Genomic DNA, 22,252 nt, shown 5'->3' on the forward strand with positions numbered 1-22,252 from the left:
CTGTTCATTTTGCCCTCCATGCTTAACTTTGATCACATGGTATGGTAGATCCAATATGATTGGCTATGAACATACAACAGTATAAGATTTTTCGGGCATCCGTCAATAATTCCGTTCGTCCGTTCTTGTTGGCGCTCTCACGTGTTCAGTTCTTGCCAGGTTTTTATGAAATTTATATCAAATGTTTATCTCAGCTCAATGTCTTGGGCGTCACAAGTTTTCAAATAAGTGCCAATCAGTTATGTGTATAAGAATTATGCCCCTTGGAAATATTAATTATATGGAAAGTTGCATCTTTAGCGCTCTCATCTGTAAAATATTTGACAGATTTCTTTGTTAAACTGATATCATAGGTTCACTTTAGCAATGTCTTGGGCGAGTATGAAAATCAGTGCTGGAAATTGATTTTCAAAAGAGTTATGCCCCTTATAGACTTTTATTATATAGAATATTGCATCGTTAGCGTGTACTATTTTTGTAAGATTTTTTATAAAACTTATATCAGTTTTTTTTTTTATCAGCAATGCCTTGGACGAGTTCAATTTGAAATCCGTGCCGATCAATTATTTTTAAATGAGTTATACCCTTGAAAATATTGATTATATGGAAAATTGCAATATTAGCACTCTTATGTGAACAATTTTTACCAATATAATAAAATTTCTTTAATAGATTTATATCATTAATGTCTTAGGCCGACACATAAAAAATCAATGCAGATTAGTTGGTTTTGAAATCGTATTGTCCCTTGGATATTGATTTATGGACAGTTGCATTGATAGTGCTCTCATATGTACATTTCGTGTCAAAATTTTATGAAATTTGTATCATAAGTTTATATCAGCAATGCCTTTTATACTTTTGAAAATCAGTGTTTATCAAACCTTTTAAACGAGTCAACTTGAGCCCCTTGGAAAAATTGATTATAACGGAAATCGCACTGCATTTGCTCTGAAGCCTTTACATCTCGAAGACATTTTGAAATTGTTTTAAAGATATTTAGTTATTGCCCTTATACACTATAAAACATGTGCAACACGGAGGACTTTGGACTCTAGGTCTGTTTGTTTTTATTTAATGTCGGTTCATTTATGAATTTTAGAGTTTTTTGTGGTGTCCATTTTGGGTGAGCTAGTATATTTATGATTAGAGGTCATCTAAAACCCGACTCCAGATGCAGGATTTTCTTGTAGGGTTCAAGACCCATTGGTGGCATTTAAATGTGTTTGCTCTTTGGTTGGGTTGTTTTCTCTTGGACACATTCACCGTTTCCATTCTTAATTTAATTATTACTTATTAATATAATTGTGTGTTTCCAATACATATATGTAGCCACAGTAAAAAAAAAATATTTTATATACGAGATCCATATATTTTGTGAAAATATCATCGATATTGAAGTCCATACATTATGATTATATTTGATTGTGTCCAGTAATAAAAACAGCAAAAGAAGATAATTTTATTTTATATCTATATTAATTGAATTGCATATTAGTTTTCCAATTACTAAAAAGTTGAGAGTACATGTTTCCAGTTGAGATCAGTTGAAGATAGGCTTTCTGAATTGAAACGATTTTTTTCTTAAATCCTTCACATCCTTATAATGGTAATTACTAGTATTGGCGTGGATATTTTATCAAATCAATCCATCTAATATTTAATGGAAAGCTGGTATAAGACGAGATGAAAATAAATTGTCTTCCCTATAAAATGCACAACAATGCAAATATAAGGTAAAGGTCCGAGTCAGCCTTTTCCCGCCATATTTTATAATATCTCGAAAAGGAGCTTCATGACCGTTATCAATATTTTTAGCTTTTTTTTATCCTTAACTAATACTCTTCGAGATTAAAGTATCAATTTTGAATTCTTGATTTATTTAATTTTACCTTAGATCACCTATGACAATATGCCTTTAAGAAGTACTTTGACACTCCATAACACCAGACCTGCAAAACTTGATTAAGTCGATGGAAATGCGAAGAGTTGACAGATAGACGGGCGAACCGATGGACTCAAAGTGAGACGAGATAAATCACAATAGCCCACCTGACCAATAATAGTTATAGATTTTGCAAACGAAAATTTCTACTGAATTGTCCTTTCGTATACTACCGAAACAAGAAAAATGAAACTGCAAATTTTTTAAATTATTTCTGTATTAGTGCTTCATATTTATGTTTTGGTATTTAGCAAGATACATGTATAGCCTGTATATGCTAGAGTTAAATGTGGCGCTATTTATTTGCACGCTGCGTGTCTTGTTTTATTTGTTATTGCATATTTTTATATTCGGTGAAAACAAGGAATTGTATATTTAAATATACAATTCCTTGGTGAAAAGCGCTTATGTTTGTAATGTTTTAATGTTCGTCAATATGCAGAGATACTTACTAACTTACCGTGGCTTGCTTGCTTGCTTGCTAGCTTGCTTGTAATATCTGTTTTTACTTTTTTGATTTTCAGAGGTCGTGACACACATTATATATACTGTGTTCCATAAACAACTTAAATCAGAATGAGATGCATTTACGAAGTTATGTTTATTTCAGTCTCGGGATCCCATGCATGCAATACAGTACATATAAATTCGGAATTTTTTTAGCTTGCAAGTGAGACTTGAATATGTATAGATATATATAGACATAGATACTTAAATAAATTGTAGGTCAGTTGATGTGTAATCACGTTTAAAACTGACTGTTTTATATACTTTGAATGTTAAGATGGAATGGTCTCTACTGCCGGATACTTTGATAAGGGGGTCTAATAAGTTGAAGACAATCCATGCTTTGCAAATTTTAGAGGGAGCACGCCTGCCACGCCCACCGCCTAAATCCGTCGCCTATAAGGGTCCATATAGTTATACATGTTAGACACTATGATACTAGTCTATATGTATATGATCAAAGTTGGCCTTAGTGGTCAACCTTTTTGTTGACAAAAGAATATGGTTATTGGCTATACCAGTACAAACTGGTACCTGATACATCCAAGTTACCAGATATTTTACAGGATTGGTTCGTCTGTAAGTCTCGGCAATAGTTGTCTGGTCAAACTCACCACAAAGACATGGGTATGAATCTATATTAATTGTACATATCATTTAAATGTTTTTTGAAACATCCAGTACATTATACATGGACCATACAAGAAATTTCACGAGGAATGTCATCCCAAATACCCCCATTTGGCAGTTTGGGCATATTTTTCCGAAGTAAGGCGTCAAAGAAAAAAATTATAATAGCCTTTCAAGACGTCATAATTATTAAATTCTTACTCTTAGTCCAAATAATTATGACGTGTTGAAAGGCTATTACATTTTTTTCTTTGACGCCTTACATTGACGCCTTTGACGCCGACGTTGCAGGAAGGCGTCAAAGCAAATATTTAAAATAGCCTTGTAAAACATCATAATTTTTTGAACTTCCTAATTCTGGAAATTAGTTATTACATTTTCTAGTCTGTACTCTTCTTCTCAGTCATAACCTGATGCCTCCTTATCAGGGTTAGACACTAACATTAGAGGATATATAGTCCACAGGACTACCAAGAAAAAAATTTGGGTAGTCCTGGTAGTCCACCTCTATCACCGGTGAGGGCAGCAACGTGGCCCTAACCTGCTAGGGGGGTTTGGGGGCATGCCCCCCCCCCGAAGAAAATTTTTCAAAATAAGATGCAATTTCGTGCCATCTGAGCACCTAAAAAGCACACAAATGTTAATTTCAGTTTTTAAAATATATTGTTTTTTTTTAGATAAAAGTTAACATTCAGTGAATCAATTTTATTCCAACTGAACTTTTCCCCCAAGAAAATTTTGACAGAGCTCCAGATAAGAATTCACAAATTGGGTTTTTAACCCACCATTTTCAAATATAATTGGGTGATAAAGTTTTTCAATTGCATGATCAATTCCAATTCACCCCTCATGTTAATATCAAATTGGGTTTTTCACCACCAAGCTCCTTAATGTATTGGGTTTTTCATCAACACAATATTGAATATTTAGGCAATAGCAACCCCAGATTTTTTCCATCTTAAATATGTTTCTTTCTTTGTTTAGCAGTTTTATTTGGTTTAGGGTTAGGGTTATTTGCTAGCTGTTTTATTTGGTTTATTCACTAAGGAGCAATTGTAGGTTTAATTTGTGTTCCGTTTCAAACCTTCTGCCAGTTTTGTATTTTCTCATATAAACTGTAAAAAAAACGGATATGTGTATTCACAGGCACTCGTCTTATACCTTTATATAATAAATTCTGAGACCAGTGCCTGTGTGTGCAGGCCATTCATTAGGAGGCGGTACCCGGTACTTTTACCCTCCTATGCTATTGACAAGTACTGCCTAAATGTAGGAATTTTTATATAAGATATTCATGGAATAAATTGAAAAGTACCACCTAGAAACGTGGAAAGTACCAGTCAACATGAAAGATAATGAAACCCCTGTGTGTGTATTCATTAATTAACAGTAAAATGGAAAAAAAATAGTATATAAACTCTAATTATACTTGAATGGTTTTGTTTTATTCCAATTTTCATAAATCTGGGTTTAGTTGTCTTTTATTAGAACTTTTGATTTCTGATGCTTTATCATGTCATGTAATTGATTTGGCCTTTTACTTTTTCCAACTGATTTCGTTTTTGAGGAAACCCTGTTTTTATTAGCAATGTTCTCGTTAAGGTACGCACACACGCCCATGTGTTCGATGGACGCTTCCTAAAAACACTGGCTGAGTCTTGTTATCATCATAACTTTCCCTCAGCTTTTCAAAAGAAGCAGAAAACATGCTTCTATCTCTATTCAATATTTTTTACCGGACATTCACTTTCGTTTTAATTCAATGTATGTTATGATAAATCCCGAGCAATGCCAAAAAAAATATGACTAGATGACACACGCTAATTGGATAAACGCAGAGAAGATCGAAATGTTTTCAAAAACACGTGTACCCTTTGAGCAACAGAAAACTCTAACAGGGACCCATTTCACCTACTTGATGCAGGGATCTATTTTTAGAACGAAAGGAAATTTCCAATTATAAATATTATAAAAATAGTTTACGCGACGACTGTAAACAGATAAGGGTAACTAACGCAAATGGTAGCCAATAAAAGGGTTGAGAACTCATGTTTTGGCATATTATTGGGTTTTCCTTTGAACTAATTGGGTTATTGAACCCTGCAATGGGCAATTGCATTGGGTTTTTTATTATTTGTATTGCGTGATCACGCAAATACGCAGCTTATCTGGAGCTCTGTTTTGAAAAATGAGATGTAAAATCCTGCAATCTGAGACAATTTCTAAGACCTTGTTTAAAAGGAGGAGTTATTGACCTTTTATATCAGAATTATTCAGAAAAAAAGAATAAAAATCAGTCAATGCTTTAATTTTTCATTAATTCTTCAAACAGTTTATAAGATTTTGTTGGAAGTGATCATCAATACAATGTCTTTGTTTGTGTACTAGAGATCATCTTCATCATCACTGTTGAAATCCATATTCAGTGGATAAGTTCCTGAAACAATATGCCTTTAATACCATTTTCAATGGCATACATATGATTTTTTTTAACAGGAAAGCCTAAAAAAAATCAGTGATATTGTTGACTTTTTTAAAAACTACCTCAACCTGTTTTTTTTTTAGAGGGTAAAATGATTTTTCTATCCCAATTTGGAAGTTTTTTTAACACATGTACGTTTTTATTGCTGACCTTTGTTGTCTTTTCTGCAGTTTTTCATTCACATATAGTTTGGTTGTCAGACATTTTCAAACTGGAAGGTACTTTTCAGGGAGTGGAAAGAAACGAAAACAATGATGGTACTTTTTACATTGAAAACCCAATGTGTTACAAACACTAAGATGATTCTGATGAGAAACCTGGATCTCAAAAGTGCTTTCATAATATCAAAACATAATGAAAATTTATGTACATTACGACCAATGCCATCACTGTTTTTGAAGTATATAAAATTTATTAGGAGAACTTTTTATTTCATTTTTTAGTATGGAAATAGCCAGATCATACACAAAATTTCAGGTGGTCCACAGGACTACTGATTAACCATGTTTTGGTAGTCCTCCTAAATTTTAGGAGGGCACCGGACTACCCGACTACCGTTAGTGTCGAACCCGGACTTATATAAGATACGCAAAGTAAAACGAAAAAGTATCTATAGTCGCCGTCACGTAAAATTGTTTTTCATTTAGCCATATCCAACTCTAGCAGTCATCACGTGACTTTGACGACGTCAAACATCACCCGTATTAAGCCCAAGTAAAATGTATAGAAATGCACAGGGGCTTTCAAGAATCGGTAAAATAAAGTACTTTAAGTTCATAATACAAAAAGTGTGGGAATATATAGTAATTCCTCATATATTAAGGAATATATTTATGCCTTTTAAATATTTATGCCTTTTAAAAAAGTTTAAATTTTGGTCTTCTCCCTTTCAACTGCTTTTGAAAATTTTTCTTGTTGCCTCGATAAGTTCACACTGTTAATCATCCAACTCCGATAAATATTGGATTTTCTGTCCTGTTAAACCTAAATTTGTGATTTAAACAAAACAGATGAAATAATTGTGGGAATACATGTATGTGCTTATTACTATATTCATAAATATTTCAAATATCGTATATGCAATAGTTTAATTTTTGGGGAAGACGGCTTCAAGCCGTTAATCCCCTATGGGGTTGACCATAGTGACATTCCCTCACATCATTCATTTTGTTTTTATAGTGTGGAAAACCCCCCAACAAATCTTACTAAGATTGAAGAGAAGGAGACCCAGAAATGAATAGTTTGACTTTAAACACTTATTTACACATTTCCCTTCTGTTTCTCACGAAATTATCGTATCTTGAGCTCTCCTTTACACTGTTTATGTTTCTTTTACAATCCGGAAAAATCAGTATGACGAGATATTCTAAATATATCCAACCTACATTGTATTTTATAGTGACGTCATTCTTGGAATGCCACACTACGCAGAAGCAGGGATATCCTTCACTGGTTATTTAAATCATTCTCAGAGATCGTGCACTAATTACACATTGGTATTTGTTAAATTTAAACATAATAATGTTTGCTGTAGATGATTCAAACATCAACATGCAATACTTTAATTTGTAGGTGAACAACTTTCAAAGTAAACAAAGATCGTGGGGATACATGAGATAGGGGAGAGAAACGATTTTATTCATTTTTTTTCTGTAAACATTCTGTTTTGAGAATCTTCCTCCAATTCAGGAGCACCTCAATTGTTGAGTAATTATCCACTAAAATAAAAGTTAATGTATCTAAACACTTAAAATGTGACATTTCATTGGATTAGTAGTCTTCCATTAAAACTGAATTTTTGTGTACCAACATAATCATTGTAATGGTAAAAAAAAAAATGTTGCATTTTGTAGTTTAAACCTATTTATTCATGAAATTTACAAATATGGACCATAATTTGCTATTAAGCTCCAGTTCCTATAACTATAGAAAAGTGATAAAATTTGAATTACTGTAAGAAAAGTTGTAACTACATCTAAAGATGCCATTATTTTTATTAACATACAAGTGTATGCTACTCTTCCCTAGAAAAAAAATTGAAATATACGAATTTCAAAGATTCTACAACCGTATTTTAGTGTCGTTTCTCACGTTACTTTTTGCTTCCGAAGAGCATAACGCTGACTGATTTATAGATAATCGTCACCGGCAAATTCGTAACTTTTGCTTTCAAATAACAAAGAACATCGACCAATAAGAATAGTGAGAAGAAAATGCCGAGAACTATAAGTATTTATGTAGCAGATGTAAGAACAGTGGCGTGATTTTTGTGTCCGATTTCGTAACGCAAATTTTAGATGATGTAATCTGCTTTGTTGTAATAGAATTCTTAAAAACAATATGCAAATATGAACTCTCGCGAGATGTTCAAACAGGTAAATCAGAGATGATTTACATTCTTGTTTTGATCTTCGTAATAATTAAGTAAGAAAATGACGTTATCGTTATGCGTTACATTTCACACGAAACAGAAGTCCAGTTATTTATTAAAATTGTTTTTGTCCTTAAGTTCTAATCATTTCCGGTCATACGTGAAACATGTGACTAACATGTGATCACGCCCTTACAGCAAGGACATACGATATACTAGTTCTAAACATTGTTTTTGTTTCCAACGGGATGTTAGCAAACATAATCTGTAGACTTGTTTCGACTTGTTTAAAAAAGGAAAATACAATTTTCAAAGAGATTGCGCCGGGGGTCTATTATTATTCCTATGTGCATAATGTTACATACGATCTTGTGTGAAAATAAATGCCCAATGACTTGACAAAATCGATTTCAAATTTGACCGACGTTTAAACACACTACGTTTCCCAATAACGATGTAAAGGGTCCTTGGAAAATTCAATCGAAATTACGTCTCTTATCATGGTGCCGATGTTTGTTGGATTGATTTTGCTTCAGCAGTAAATATTACTGGATATTTTAGGTGAATAAAGATAATTAAATGAAAAATGCATGTTAATATACCGTTACACTAGGAATGTACAAAGTTGGTAACTTTGTCACAATTTTTAATTTTTTTTTTTTATTCATGTTCTGCAAACACTTTTCAGAAACGCAATAAACTTGTCAAAGGAAAAGTAAACTTTTACCAGGCATGACTTGAAAGGAAGTACTTTATTGATTTTAGCCCACTAAAGTAGGTTAAAATGTGGAAACCATGTAGATGGTGTACAGGTCACAAATATCACATGGTGCCTATTTTAAAGATTTTAATTCCAAGTTAAAAGTTTTTTTCTTTACTGGATTTAAAGAATTTTACATTGCCAATGATTTGGAATAAATTTTATATAACTGGAATTTCAAAACCAAATATAAATATATTTTTTTGGTCAAAACATCGAGATACAACGATTATGGTATCCTGTATCAATGAAGAAAATATGGAAAATTCTGAATAAATTGTACTAATTGTTTTCAAAAGAAGCACATATTTAGGAGTTTTATAATACTGTTACATTTAAGATGGATTTTAAGAAAAAGTATACTGTTCAGATTATTTTAAGCAGATTTTGCAATAAAATAAAACTAAAAAAATGCTTTCGGTTTCTTATGGTTTCCTGTCACGTTTTAAAAAAACTTTAATATAACATTGAAAATAGATTTTAAATATTAACATGAAGCAAGTAACACTAGTAATGGTGTTTATTTATGCCTTTTGAATTATATTGTGCAAAATAAAGAAAATAAAGATTGGTTTCCTGTTTGGTTTCCTGTCACGTAAACGGTGAATCAAAATGTATTAATTTTTTCTCGAAAAACTCAATTGTTCCATTCATACTATTCTAACACCAACACAACCCACAAAATAAAAGTTAAAATTTTAGAACTTATAAAAAAGGATACAAAAAGAAACCAAAGGCTGAATACCAAATTATGGTCCATATTTCAAATTTAGGATTTGGAAACAAGCTTCACACAGTTTACATCAATCATATTGTTTTTTATTAGTACCTGTTTCCCTGTGATGAGAGTTGTAACTGGGAACTTTATCAATGGAAAGTTAAAACTGAATAGATTTTTCAGTCCAAACTTTCTTAAAAAAAACTTGAAAATCTAAGAGTACTGTCACAAAAAAATGGAAAATGGCCCTAGCCTGCAGTTCAGTGGTACACAATTAAGATTTCAAAAATTATTGTAGTTGTTGTGAAATGACAGAATTCAGTTGAAATTTAGATAATTGAATATCAACTTTAATCATATGTTTAGATTTAGAAGATGCAGATCTCTTCCATTGGTCCAAATTGAATCCTAAACTAAGGAAACGAAATTACGTCAACCTTTCTACATGTTCTAGCTGTTCTTTTTTCCATTCTTTATATGAAGACTATCAAAAGATACCCCCCCTTCCAAAAAAAATAATTAAATAGAAACAAGGGCCATCTTTCCCCTCAGAGCTATTCAGCTCTTTGATTTATTATGTCCCTTCCAAATTGATTTGAAAATCAGTCATTTTTAGAAAATCTGGTATTATTTTTATACGCCCGTCGTCTTTTAGACGGGATGTATTATGGTATACCGTTGTCCGTCCGTCCGTCTGTCCGTCCGTCCGTCCGTCCGTCGTCCACACTTCGGACAATAACTCAAAAACGCTTTCACCAATTTCCATGAAACTTTGGTGAATTGTTTATATCTATTGACGTAAGCTCCCTTTCGTTTTTTTTTAATTTCAGATTTTAAGTTTTGGATTTATGGGGCTTTATTCATAAAAAAGGGGGGATTTTCAACACTTCGGACAATAACTCAAAAAGGCTTTCACCAATGTCCATGAAACTTTGGTGAATTGTTTATATCTATTGATGTAAGCTCCCTTTCAATTTTTATAAATTTCAGATTTTAAGTTTTGGATTTATGGGGCTTTATTCATAAAAAATAGGGGGATTTTCAACACTTCGGACAATAACTCAAAAAGGCTTTCACCAATGTCCATGAAACTTTGGTGAATTGTTTATATCTATTGATGTAAGCTCCCTTTCAATTTTTATAAATTTCAGATTTTAAGTTTTGGATTTATGGGGCTTTATTCATAAATAAGGGGGATTTTCAACACTTCGGACAATAACTCAAAAAGGCTTTCACCAATGTCCATGAAACTTTGGTGAATTGTTTATATCTATTGATGTAAGCTCCCTTTCAATTTTTATAAATTTCAGATTTTAAGTTTTGGATTTATGGGGCTTTATTCATAAAAAAAAAGGGGGATTTTCAACACTTCGGACAATAACTCAAAAAGGCTTTCACCAATGTCCATGAAACTTTGGTGAATTGTTTATATCTATTGATGTAAGCTCCCTTTCAATTTTTATAAATTTCAGATTTTATATTTCCGTGTTATGAATTTTTATGCTTAAAAAAGGGGGGATTTTCCAATTTTGGGACAATAACTAACACTTTCACAAAATTTTATGCAACTTTAATAAATTGTTTATATCTATTGACATAAGCTCCCTTTCCATTTTTATAAATTTTAGATTTTACGTTTTCTTAAGTAATGAATTTTTATACTTTAAAAAGGGGGATTTTATGAAACTTTGGTGAATATATTAATGTAACATCCCTTTTGATTTGTATATATATTTCTAGTTGATCATATAAATTCATTTAAAGCATAAAAGACAAGTTAAAAGAGCAACGGGCGTATCATGCGCTAAAGCGCAGCCCTTTATTCAAGATGGCGACCTCATTGACAGCGTGGGACGACTTGGTAAAAATATATTTTGTAAGATTGTTACATTGAAAATCAAATAACCATTGGATGCTCGCGTTTTCAGTCATTGTCTTACCTTAAAGCAATATAGAATCAAACATTGGTTCCTTTTGATAAAGCTTTTACATGCTGTTTATTTTATAAAATTTTGAAAAAAAATGGCGACCAAATAATTTTCAAACGTGGACGATGTTCGACACTTATTTTGTACATGCACATAATTCAATTTAATTTCACTGTTTATATTGCAATTAAATATGACATGTTATAGTCACTATAATGATAGATATAGCCAAGGGCATAGCTAGATTAAGGAGATACTAATCAAGTTATAACACCAATGTGATCAAAGATGGAAAATAAACATGGCACCTAATCAAGATGTAAGTTTTGACAATACCTAAATAATAAATAATAATAATACCAATGTAGATTAATTAGTGTTCTCCATGCAATTTATTACGATATTATTTTATATTTATAAAAAAAGACCTCGAATGGATATTAAATAACCAAGGTGAAATAAATATATTGTTTAATTTTCTTTAAATCATTCATCAGGTAACCAGTAAATTTTACATAATCCTAATTAAACCAGTAACATGCAGAGTTATCGAACGTAATTATGACTGGAATAGTTGCATATGGGAAGTAAAGTCCTGTCCAAATATCCACTACTGCCCTACCTTTTATTGGGTTTGCACTGTATAATATTTTTCAAGATTATTTACATTGTATAACCGCCATGCGTCCGTATCTTGGTTTCTATGAGGGTCCTTTATTCCATAACATTCGTTACTCTCCGGTAATATCATTGTCATTGATGATACAATTTTCCGCGCTTTTTACGTAAAGATGACAAAAAGCTCAGAGAGACACAAGAAAATGGAGAGCATGTGGAACTCCACGGCAACACTTCCGGTATTAACAATGTCGGATTCCACCATACAAAATAATCTTGGATAATGTGAAGGTCAGGATTATACAGTGCAAACACAATTAAAGGTAGAACAGTAGTTGATTTTTGGAATGATATTTGATTCTGCTAATTGAAAAACATGATCTTTAATAATCGGGTCAATATTTAAGAAAATTTTGACAAAAAAACATGGTGCCAAATTTACGTGACGGAAACTATAGGAGATTACAAATACGGCTAGATTTCTAGTATTTCTATTTTTATGATAATAATATTAATATTGTCCATTTTTTTTTTATTAAAATAGAATTAAAAAAAACAATTCCAAAAAACTTGAAAAATTATATGCATGTACATTTTGTATTTTCTACTTGGTACAAAATGTATGAGAGACTACAATAGACATATTCTTATGCAAATATTTTGTATCAATGGTTCTGATTGGATGACAGTAAGCGTAAAATTCTCTATCTCTTTGTCCGTAACTATGGAAGCAGACATTTTTAATTGCGGAATGTACAAACATGTAATTTCTATAATAATAAGCAAAAGAACTTACATGTTGCACCTAAAATCTTCCATTTTATCAAATTGTATTACATTCTTAAGTGGCAAAGAAGCCAAAAAACACCCGGAATTTATGTTTGATGACGGAAGCATACTTATGACGTCACCTAGTTTTAGAACCAAAGAAGATAACATCTTTTCGGTGATGATTGTTTAATGTGATTATTTTTATTTATACAATAGGCTATTTGCCAATTCCGGTCAATTGACCCTGTTATTAGAGATCCCTTTTTATACGACCGCAAAAATTAAAAATATTTTGGTCGTATATTGGTATGATGTTGGCGTCGTCGTCTGCGTCGTCCTCGTCCTCGTCGTCCTCGTCCTCGTCCGAATACTTTTCGTTATCGCATTTTAACTTTAGTAAAAGTGAATAGAAATCTATGAAATTTTAACACAAGGTTTATGACCACAAAAGAAAGGTTGGGATTGATTTTGGGAGTTTTTGGTCCCAACATTTTAGGTATTAGGGGCCAAAAAGGACCCAAATAAGCATTTTCTTGGTTTTCGCACTATAACTTTGGTTTAAGTAAATAGAAATCTATGAAGTTTTGACACAAGGTTTATGACCACAAAAGGAAGGTTGGGATTGATTTTGGGAGTTTTGGTTCCAACAGTTTAGGAATAAGGGGCCAAAAAAAGGGCCCAAATAAGCATTATTCTTGGTTTTTGCACAATAACTTTAGTATAAGTAAATAGAAATCTATGAAATTTAAACACAAGGTTTATGACCACAAAAGGAAGGTTGGGATTGATTTTGGGAGTTTTGGTCCCAACAGTTTAGGAATAAGGGGCCCAAAGGGTCCAAAATTGAACTTTGTTTGATTTCATCAAAAATTGAATAATTAGGGTTCTTTGATATGCCGAATCTAACTGTGTATGTAGATTCTTAATTTTTGGTCCCGTTTTCAAATTGGTCTACATTAAGGTCCAAAGGGTCCAAAATTAAACTTAGTTTGATTATAACAAAAATTGAATACTTGGGGTTCTTTGATATGCTGAATCTAAAAATGTACTTAGATTTTTTATTATTGGCCCAGTTTTCAAGTTGGTCTAAATCGGGGTCCAAAATTAAACTTTGTTTGATTTCATCAAAAATTGAATAATTGGGGTTCTTTGATATGCCAAATCTAACTGTGTATGTAGAGTCTTAATTTTTGGTCCTGTTTTCAAATTGGTCTACATTAAAGTCCAAAGGGTCCAAAATTAACCTAAGTTTGATTTTAAAAAAAATTGAATTCTTGGGCTTTTTTGATATGCTGAATCCAAACATGTACTTGTTATGGGCCCAGTTTTCAAGTTGGTTCAAATCAGGATCCAAAATTATTAGGGCCCCGCCTTTAGGCGGGTCGCCCTATAGTGATCAGTCTGTCCGTCCGTCCGTAACACTTTAACTTTGTGTCCGCTCCATATCTAGAGAACCATTATGATTTCATACTTTATACTTTACATGTTTATTAACCACCACCAGAGGGCGTGTCATGATGTATGTACAACTTCCTAGGTCAAAGGTCAAGGTAAAAAAACTTTGGTTTCAGTTGACAACCCTGTGTCCTGTGGTGAAGATCGTGTCCACTCTATATCTTGAGAACCGTTATGATTTCAAAGTTTATACTTGACATCCATTTTAACCAACACCAGAGGGTGTGTCATGATGTATATACAACTTCCTAGGTCAAAGGTCAAGGTCAAAAACTTTGGTTTCAGTTGACAACCCTGTGTCCTGTGGTGAAGATCGTGTCCACTCTATATCTAGATAACCGTTATGATTTTATACTTAATACTTAACATGTTTATTAACCAACACCAGAGGGTGTGTCATGATGTATGTACAACTTCCTTGGTCAATGGTCAAGGTCAAAAACTTTGGTTTCAGTTGACAACTTGGGTTGTCATAATATATTGAAGGCATAATTCTAAAAATATGTGACAAATATCAATTGGGCAGCACCTTTAAACATATTGTTCAAACATCAATCCATATATCCAGAAGTCACCTTAGAGTAGTCAACAATGAGTTCACATCATGCAGTCATATCACTATTATACTGAGAATATTTATCAGTTTTAACTTAAAATTTTAGAATAAAATCACACATGAGACTATGTAATAACTTCAAATAATGCTTCATATCAGATTATCCATACGACTTATTTACCCCACGTTATTGACAGCGGGGCCCACAGAGATGGCTCCCATCTCAATGGTATCTAGTTATATTAAGTATTGTGCAATAGCAAGAAATTTTCAATTGCACAGTATTCAGCAATAGCAAGAAATCTTCAATTGCACAGTATTGTGCAATAGCAAGAAATTTTCAATTGCACAGTATTGCGCAATAGCAAGAAATCTTCAATTGCAAAGTATTGTGCAATAGCAAATATTTTCAATTGCACAGTATTGCGCAATAGCAAGAAATATCTAATTGCACAATAATTGGAGTTATCTTTCTTTGTCCAGAATAGTAGTTGAATCAACTTAAATCATTGTTTTATACAATATACAATGTAAATGATGTATATTCACTTTTACTATCAACTGATAAATTAAAACAATGTTTACCATTCAGTGATAACAAGCACTTTATTTTACATTTTAATATTTTATGATGTATTTAAATGAGTAGTTATTGTTGCAAACTCCATTAGAAATTTTAATTGAGATCAGTTTTGGAAAAAGGGAAAAGGGGGGGGGGGGTTAAATTTTTCTCATTTCAGATTTCATAAATAAAAAGAAAATTTCTTCAAACATTTTTTTGAGAGGATTAATATTCAACAGCATAGTGAATTGCTCAAAGGCAAAAAAAATATTTTAAGTCTCATTAGACCACATTCATTCTGTTTCAGAAACCTACGCTGTGTCAACTATTTAATCACAATCCAAATTTAGAGCTGAATCCAGCTTGAATGTTGTGTCCATACTTGCCCCAACCGTTCAGGTTTCAACCTCTGCGGTCGTATAAAGCTGTGCCCTGCAGAGCATCTGGTTCTCCCTTATGAGGGATATTAATTTTTGTTTACAATGGGGAGCTAGCAGAAAGAGCAACTTTCCCTTTGCCTAATGTGAGTAATCTTTAAGGTTTTCAAATCTTGTAATTACATTTATTTGTCGTTAAACTAAATACTTTTGTTTCCAGAAATTGTTTATCGTGAAAAATTAATTGAACCGCCGATACACCACTTTCAATTTGCTATGCTTTACATTGGCAAAAGTCAATTTTGTGCGGTATGGAACCAGTCTTCTATTCACAAAGGGAAGTAATTCGTTTAAAAAGTGTGTAATAACAGAATAAAATCGGTAATTGGCAAATGGACTATTCTCTGTTTGTTTAAAATTTGCATTCTAAAAAATAATGTGTACTGATCAAAAGGTGCATATGTGTGGGAGAAATATAGATTCCACAATTGCAACAAGTGTATTACGATATTTCTCCACTCGAGACAGTTAAATTTTAATATTTAAAGCGCAAGGCTTGCTGAGCTCATTAAATAATTTAAATTTAACTGTTGAGAGTGGAGAAATATTGTAATACACAAGTTACAGTGGTGGAAACTGTTTCTCTTATGATTTTTATCCTTCCTTTTCAAAATCTAAATCTAATTTTGATTTCTAATTCTTTCATTGTTTACCTGACTTTTCAAGATGAAATTGAACTATTAACAGCTAGTTTACATTCATTAGACAACATCATCAAAGAGGAATCCTATTTGTATTTTAATGTTTCCTTCTCATCAGTTGCTTTTAGAAACTATATTTGATCAAGATTTTAAACCCAAGTTCAATGGGCTGTTTCAATACCTCTGTTTATGTAGTTCATACGTGGTTCTCGTTTCTTGTTTTTATATAGATTAGACAGTTGGTTTTCCCGTTTGAATGGTTTTACATTAGTAATTTTTGGGGCCCTTTATAGCTAACTGTTCGGTGTGAGCCAATGCTTCGTGTTGAAGGCCTTACCTTGACCTATAAGGGTTTACTTTTATAAATTGTTATTTGGATGGAGAGTTGTCTCATTGTCACCCATATCAATCTTTCTATATCTACTCATGCATTTTGGGAAATATATTCAAAAGCACACACCAAAACATTATGAGGGGTTTGAAACGTCCCAAATAATGGACATTCCAGGGTTCGTACGGGGCATGGAATCCTGGAAAAGTCATGGATTTTTATTTAGGGGGAGAAAGGCCTTTAAAAGTCATGGAAAGCTATATTTTAGTGACAAGTCCTTGAATAGTCATGGAAAATGATTATTTGCACTGTAATCTTTATTGCATGTCTTCAAACATCTAAAATTAAATGATCCCCGTAGTTTTTGTCGAAACTGTTTCTTTTTCGAATGCTAGAAACAAGGCCCCAGTTGTGGTAAGTGTAAAATGAGAATTTAAAATTCGTTTCTTCAAAATTGTTTATAAAAATATGCAACCGCATCTGGTTCCCTTCATAGTGCAAGTGTAAAGCAAAATTATATCCGGGTGAAATTTGATCCGGAGGAAAAAATGTCACAGTAGTTGTTGTTATTTTTTTATCCGGAGGAAACTTTTTCCCTGGGATATTTTATCCTTTGCCGTAAAATTCTATCTGGGTAGTTAACTTATTGAATAGTTATTAGAAAAAAATTATCCTTTAAAAATACAATGAAATAATAATAGTGTATTTGAAATAAAGCGAAATTGTTAAAAAAATATATATTATAATGGGAAATAATTTCACAAATTATCCTTGAAAAAATTTCCTGAAATATTCAAGTCAATATCATCCTTTTAAAAAGAAAATTATCATGAAACATAAGGAAGAAAATCAGAAGTAATTTCAAAGATCGTAATTGTGAAAATAATATCATGATTAAATAAGAATATGTCATATGAATTAGAAAATGATGAATTAACTTTTTTCTCTAAGACTTGTGTTCGTCACGTTGAAACAATCTGCAGAGGTTTCTACAATCGATAGAAGATGTGTCCGTTACCGATATTATAGACAGTGCTAATTTTTTTTCTCATATTAACTTTAAACGGTGACTTTAATTCTTTGTTTTTTGTAATTTTCTGATTTATATATTTCATGTACACCAAATCTCTATAATAGAGGAAATAAAGTTATATATATAAGTTATATATATGGAAATCAGATAAATCATAGCATAACAATATATTGGAACAATAGCATGTTTAACAGCTGGATAGTTTTTACCTGTGAAATATTATCTGTCTTATTAAATCAAGTGGTAAGTCATCTTTTTATATAAATGAATATATAAAAAATAAGATTCAAATAAAAATTTCGCTATAAAATAGATTCAGAAATATATTATATTAATGTCTTTAAAATATAAATTGCTCATAATTACCTCCCTTTGATAAATTATGCAAATTTAGTCTACCTTTGTGAAACATTTTATAATTATAGTCAGGTATATATTGATTGTGAGTAACTTACATAGTAGTTAATGGGACTCTTTTTCACACGGTTCTGTGAAATATAGTACGGCAAATATATACCGGTACATATTATCCGCATAACACAGATAGATTTTCACTCCTCTGGAAAAAATCAACCTGTGAAATACCATGCCTGGAAAAAAATTACCAGGACAAATTATCCTCAGGATAAAATATCACAGAGGAAGAAATAAACCGTTACACAAGTTTCTTTAACAGTATTGGAAGAAGAAACCAGCTATCGGAATATTCGAAAACGAAGTTATTGCTACCAAACAGCTAACCCGAATAATTCAGTCGTTATATTCCGCTGATCTACGAAGGCTACATTAACGCCTGAACGTCTTCCTCGATCAAGTCCGTCAACCGGAATTTTCACACCGCTTTGCAATATGGGAATTTTGATTTAAATTGGCAGCTAAAGAAGGAGGAGTTCCGGATGTTAATTGATGTTAAATGATGTAAACTGATGTTAATTGATGTTAATTAATTATTATCGGATTTGTGTTAATTGAACATACGTGTTTGGTAAGACAATTACCAGAGAGTTGCGCAGACTCATTATCCTCATCGCCGCCGATTGGCTCTCTCTCACAGAGAGCAGGCGACGCGGCCAATGATCATAAGGAGTTCAAGCCCTCTTGTGGGAGAAAATCGGACACGGAAAGGGCTTGAATTATTCGAGTTACCAAACAGCCGTTCAAAAACACTTTTAATGATAATGTATGGATAGAGGAGCTGAAATGATAAGAGTTCTACATATAGTAAAGAGCAATTTTTCATACAAAAGTTGTGAGGATATCGTCTCGGTATTTAAGAATATGTTTCTGGATAGTAGACAAATGTCACTTCTGAAATGGCAACGATGCCTCTAAGTAGGAAGGTGATAGTTTTTTGTCTACAATGTATTATCTGTTTGAGTCCAACCAGTCAAGAGGATTATGCCAAATAACCTTTTCTAATACTTTGTTTATTAAAATATTTCAAAATTTGTATATATTCTTTTATACTGTAAAAAGAGGCAGAACATATACCAAAGGGGACATTCAAATGAGTGTGTAGGTCACATCATTGTTAGCAAACTTAACTCAGTATTGTCATTCATAAATATGTTGGTATTTCTCATTGTGTTTCAGTGCAATTGTGTCATTGTTGGATGTTAAAAAGATTGTTTATTTAGTTGTATGGAAAGGACACAAAAGCATGTTTATAGCATTAGGGATGACTTTTTGGTCTATAGTTTTGGGGTATGGAAATTTCATAAAACATCCTTGAAAAGTCATGGAAAAGTCATGGAAAAATGGAACTAAAAAGGTGTATGAACCCTGACATTCGACCATTGATGTGACATTATTTTTTTTTTGGTGTACCATCAATTAGATTACCAATATTCCTTTTGATTCTGAAAAGGCCAAATGAACATCTCCCTTGTTTCATATATATTGGTTTATTTAATGATTATAATAGTACATGCATTTGGTTTTATTTTGTTTTAGCATAGAGGTTTAAAAAATTTCAACTTATTATTTAGATTCAAAACTTATTTTTTTCTTTAGAAAGAGATGGACATATTTGTTCAGTCATTTTCATATTTTATAGGATAAAAATCTTTTATAAAGTATTAGCAATTTATGATCAATGTAATGTTTCTGTAAAATTTTCTTTTGAACATATAAATAATTTCTTTTTTTATGTATACATATATATATGTACATCTTTTTCTTGAATTCGGCTGTATTATTGGTTTTGTTTATATGTTTTTGATAATTCAATTTCTATTTTAAGACAATTCATTCACAACATATCTATTTGAGGAAATGTATAATTGTATCCCAAACAATAATTTATGATGTTTGTTAGAAAAATGTGCAAGCCCACTCACCTTTAATATGATGAACATCATGCCCTGATGTAACTGAACCTAACTAGCGAATGTAACTAGCGTCATTACTCATTAGTGATATTTCTTACTCCTTTGTTTGATGCATTAGCTTTTGGAACAAAGAGTTCATGATTTGTATAAAATATTGAAAATAAATCAAAGATTGACAGTTACATAATATAAATAATATATACAGTCTAATAACATGAATAAGTTATTATATATATCTGTACTTAGAAATGTATATGAAAAGTTGTTTTCTATTTTTGTATATGAAATGTTGTTTTCTATTTTTGGTATCATTTGGTTTTTTTAGCTGAAACTGGCCCAAATTGAGCTATTGTCATTACTTGTGGGGAGATATTTAGTTTTCATAGATATTTTGTATTGTTAACCTACACTACTTGGAAATTTTACTAGTATAAATACTCATGGATAGCGGCCAAATTGAAATTCTGAGGAAGACCCAAAGTGAAGGGAGGGGTAGTACATTTGGTTTTGTACAAGATTTAACACCTAAAAGCTTCAGGCATATAAATGTTGAAAATATGCCAAACTGCCCTATTTTTTTTACCTTTAAAAAAAAATTGAAGTGCAAAAATTTTAACTTGATTCTGGGATACATGTTTAATTATTATGAAACTTCACAGTTAAAGTGGCACATTTTAAGCTTTAAAATGAGTTCCTATGGGAAACCACATTGTCTTTATAGACAGTGCAAGCATAAGGTCCTTTTAAAATCAAGATTTTTTGTGAAATTTGAACTAAACTTGTGGTTAAAAACTTAATTTTGTTAAAGGGGCACTAGCTGCCAAATTCATGTTCACCGATTTGACTCAAATTCTCATATATTATTTATAACAATGTAAAACATTTTTCCAAACTATCAAAAATATCAAATAAACATTTTACAGGACATGGTCTCAATAAGATGTTACTTTGTTTCATGTGAAATTTAGCCAAGACGCCATCTTATTAACTATCGAGTTGACCTTCTATGACCATATAAGCAATGTAAACATAAACACAGATATAAATAGATTAAGCAATTCGTGCAATTGAATTTTTATAGGTCTGTAAAATTTTGTATGATAGATTAAAAATTTATGTTTATCGTCGTTATTACCTTTATAAGATTGATTTTGTGTGGATTGAATGAGTTAATTATACAATCAAATTATTTACCTTTGTTTCACTTTCAATGATGACATTCTTTTCCTTTAAATACCGGTACACGGACAATGCATGCGTTATTCTATCACTTTCTACAGGGTTAAATTGGAGTTCACATGAATATGGATTTAATGAGGTCGAGTAATTCACTTGCAAGTGAATAACTCATTATCAATGTTTATTAGCTTAATTTGACAAAATTGAACTTGGCGTTCGTTGTCTGTCATTGTCGTAAACTCTTTTAAAAATCTTTTCCTATAAAACTACTGGGCCAAATACCTTCAAACTTTAACTAAATGTTCCTTAAGGTATCTAGTTTATAAATTGTATCAGAATTTTTGATCCATCGACAAACATGGCTGCCATGGCTTAAAATAGAATATAGGGGTCAAATGCAGTTTTTGACTTGTATCTAAAAAAAACAATTTTAGCTTTTAGAGCAAATCTGACATGAGGTAAAATTGTTCATTTGGTCAAGATCTATCAGCCCTGAAATTTTCAGACGAATCGAACAACTTATTGTTGGGTTTGCTGCCACTAAATTGGTAGTTTTAAGGAAATTTTGCAGTTTTTTGTTATTATCTTGAATATTATTATAGATATATATAAACTGTAAACAGCAATAGTGTTCAGCAAAGTAAGATTTACAAATAAGTTAGTATGACCAAAATTGTCAATTGACCCTTTTAGGAGTTATTGCCCTTTAAAGACAATTTTACACAATTTGTTCATCCAGTTTGCTAACATTTAAAAATCTTCTCTGAAATGCAGGTGAGCAATTCAGGCTCTTGAGAGCCTCTTGTTTTATATCTAGAAAAAGGGTTAAATCTAGGGTCATAGGTTAAGCCATGTAACTAAGTCCTCAATGTAGCTACAGTCCTCTATAAAACTGTGTAATTGTAACCATAGGTACATTAATGCTTCAGACCTGGGTCAATGTCAGAATATTGCTACCAGCATGAGTTATGTCAAGCTATAAAATAAAAAAAACCCTG

The 22,252-nt window shown here is 31.8% G+C and overlaps 1 protein-coding gene across 6 annotated transcripts in view; it reads left to right on the plus strand.

The window, feature by feature from the left end:
• The first annotated feature begins 2,994 nt into the window (after positions 1–2,994).
• The window catches only part of LOC143068152 (protein dispatched homolog 1-like), a 93,585-nt gene continuing 74,327 nt past the window's right edge, over positions 2,995–22,252 (plus strand). For all 6 annotated transcript variants that reach the window (XM_076241962.1, XM_076241965.1, XM_076241960.1 and 3 more), the window contains exon 1: positions 2,995–3,079. The gene's annotated coding sequence lies outside the window, so the exon portion shown is untranslated. The remainder of the gene's footprint in view (positions 3,080–22,252) is intronic.

This window comes from Mytilus galloprovincialis, chromosome 3 (assembly GCF_965363235.1).
Source record: "Mytilus galloprovincialis chromosome 3, xbMytGall1.hap1.1, whole genome shotgun sequence".
NCBI classification, from domain to species: domain Eukaryota; kingdom Metazoa; phylum Mollusca; class Bivalvia; order Mytilida; family Mytilidae; genus Mytilus; species Mytilus galloprovincialis.